This window comes from Zootermopsis nevadensis, unplaced genomic scaffold, assembly GCF_977971745.1.
Source record: "Zootermopsis nevadensis isolate Lab colony 2312 unplaced genomic scaffold, Znev_1.0 Znev_ptg000022l, whole genome shotgun sequence".
Lineage (NCBI taxonomy): Eukaryota > Metazoa > Arthropoda > Insecta > Blattodea > Termopsidae > Zootermopsis > Zootermopsis nevadensis.
This window is the reverse complement of record NW_028259154.1, coordinates 20,120,730-20,123,706: the sequence shown is the minus strand read 5'-3', so window position 1 is coordinate 20,123,706 and position 2,977 is coordinate 20,120,730.

Genomic DNA, 2,977 nt, shown 5'->3' with positions numbered 1-2,977 from the left:
GAATACCCGTCTTTTAACACCCGGTGTGATAGGCTACTATAGAATGAACCACAGGGTACGGATGAGGAAGAATGAAACAAGAGAGACGACAATGAATAATGCATTTGTTGGGAAGGAGAGAGTATGGGGCCACTTGGTCTATTCTCCAAAAAGTGGGCTTCTCCTGACATTTGCGTGCACAATCTCGCTAGACGTGGCTATACTGACTATCGAAAATCATGGAATCAAATTCCAAGAACAAGACCGTGGAATTCGAAAGAACAAAACACACACAACGTAGCAGCTTCTGAAGAACTACTTATAATTCGTGATTTTAACTTCTCTCTCATGGAAGTCTGTGATATGTATGGGCGTAAATTCTTTAAATTATACAAGTAAAAGTTGTGTTTTGTACTAGACTACTAATTTAAAAACAAAATTATTGTTTTTACGAGAAGGTTCAAACAGTTTGTAGCATTCGGTCTCACGATACTGTAGCATAACAGTATATGTATTTGCGACCGATATTCTGAGTAGTCTGAATATGTTTGTAATACGTTTATCCGAAACGTCGGTAATCACCAACAAAATTACACGGTGCCCTAAGGCAGAAGACCACAATATTAACTCCCACCGCCTTGTAAACTTCAAACCTTACACGGGAGTACGAGGTTTGTGGAGGATACGAGTAACTAGTCATGAACAAAGACTTCTGCAGCTGTAATCACAATGATTGAGGGATGAGAACTCTTCTTTTAAAATGTCAGCTTCCTCCTTCTTTTGCAAGGAAAAGCTAAAGTGAGTTAAAAGACACGGATAAGTTTCCAATATATGGCCTGATACTGGACGTAAAGTAAGGGGCATTAGTAAGAATGTAAACTAAGTATAAGTCAATACGAAAACGCGTAAATGAGAGTAAAAAATAGCGTTATAACTGAATATCAGTATATTTCTCTTTGAGTTTCATAACATCTGTCTGCAATTAAAACCCAAATTCTAGAATTTTGAATAACCTATGTGTTTCACGAACCCACAAACCATCTCTTCCATTATTGAATTCTGCAACTAGTGGATTAAGTGTGCTTCGAGTAAACAATTTGAAACTCTGGAAATATTTTTGTTTCCACGTTGAAAACAACACCGTCTTGAAGAGAGAGAGAGAAAAAATCACTCTTTATCTTTTTTCTGACCAATAATTTTTTATATTTTACTTTTCGTAATAATGGGAGAATTTTTTGTACAAAGCTGTTGCTTTTTATAAATGATTTCCACATCGTTAGATCTGAATCTAAACGGTTTTCCAATGTCATTGGAAGAGATTTATTATGCACTGACAACCCTTTGTCACATACAATTCAAAGCCAGTCATTTATATATATATCAAAGAGGCGTTAGGTTTGTACTTCTGTGTGAATATATTTCTACATCGTTTTTGCAGTTCGGCTAGATGCATGCCTTATGTACATTTGTCATGGAGAATTAACTTACGCCATTTCCATTCCTTCGTACTTGTAAAGTGACATTCAATGTACGTTATGCATTTTCTATCATCACCACCACCAGCCTATCATCGTCATAATAACCATTATCATCATTATTCTGGTTCCTCTTGGTAGAATGTAAAGACTCAAAACTATTTTTTTCAAAACTGATCAATCCATACGTAACACAAACTCTTCCTGTCTTCCCATTTCCTTACGTATTATGACTGTTTCTTAGAGACAATGTGCGGTGTAATTGATAACAGAATCTTTATTAGTTACTGTTTCCTCTCTAGGCAAGAATAATGCATAAAGCGACTTACAAGTCTTAATAATATGTCGCGCCTCTGTAGTAAATAATTGAAGAAAAAATAAGCAAATAATTCTTTCGTTTCTAAAACCTAAATTTAGACGAAATGGTAAAAATGAATATTGAACTACAGTGTTTGTCTTTTGAAGTACACTGATTTTATACGTCTGTGAAGAATTTAGAGTGCGTTGTTATTGTTTAAAATATCCGTGAATTGTGTTAATGATACGTATTGGAGATTAATATAGCAGAAACGTAATTTAAAGTATTGGGCAAGAAACTGCAGATTCATAATTTTAGTAGAGTTTATTAAAACGAGACCAAGGGAAAAACGCGTATGCCTAAGTTAGTTCTTGTAAAAGGATTTCTTTCTCTCTGCTTAGTTTGCACTGATACTGTAGTGAAAACTTTCTCTCCCATTCTGCACACTTTGTGGAAACAAACTGTGGGAAAGTTTGTCGCATTTCGTGTTATTAAATAATGTTTAGATTGTTCTATTTTTTTCTCTTTCTGGTTTCATGTTGAGGAAAGTTCAAGTATAATTAATTATACGAAGAATAGATCAAGAGGTTAACGATCTATGCAAGTGTTAATAGAAAATGCTAACTTAAATACCACATCTTGTGGTTAGTACAGTGGGAGAGAATGAGATAGTGGCTGTTTTTTAAAACAGGGATGGAGATTCAATCAGCCTGCTTGATTGTGCATGTGAAACATTAATAAATACCAGAATCGGATTCCATGCTCGTTACATGTAGGTTCATCCGTAAAAATGTGAAAAACTTTAGGTAATTAAGAAGATTGGAAATTACTGTTTATTGGTTCTGATTTACAATCCAAAATCGGCTTAAAGATAATCAGTTGTTCAAATGAAAACTAAGAAGACCTAGATGATGGAGGACTAATGTAATTTTAGAGTTTGTGATCGGCTCTACCAATCTGGTGTTGGTGAAACTCCTCTACAATGCTTCATGATAATGAATGAGCAACGCCATCATTGATGACGTGTGTCTGGCGCGACCGCAACACACCCCTCTCCTACCGCCGCCCTTATGTCTGATCGAACTGTGTTCATTAAAAAACAATAACAACAAAAACAACCTACACCCCTCACTTCCGCAGCAATCCCACTGTGCAGGGAAATGCATAAAAGCGTTTTAATTTCTTCTATTTTTGCTTCTCCCGCATGTGGATTGATTAATGGCAC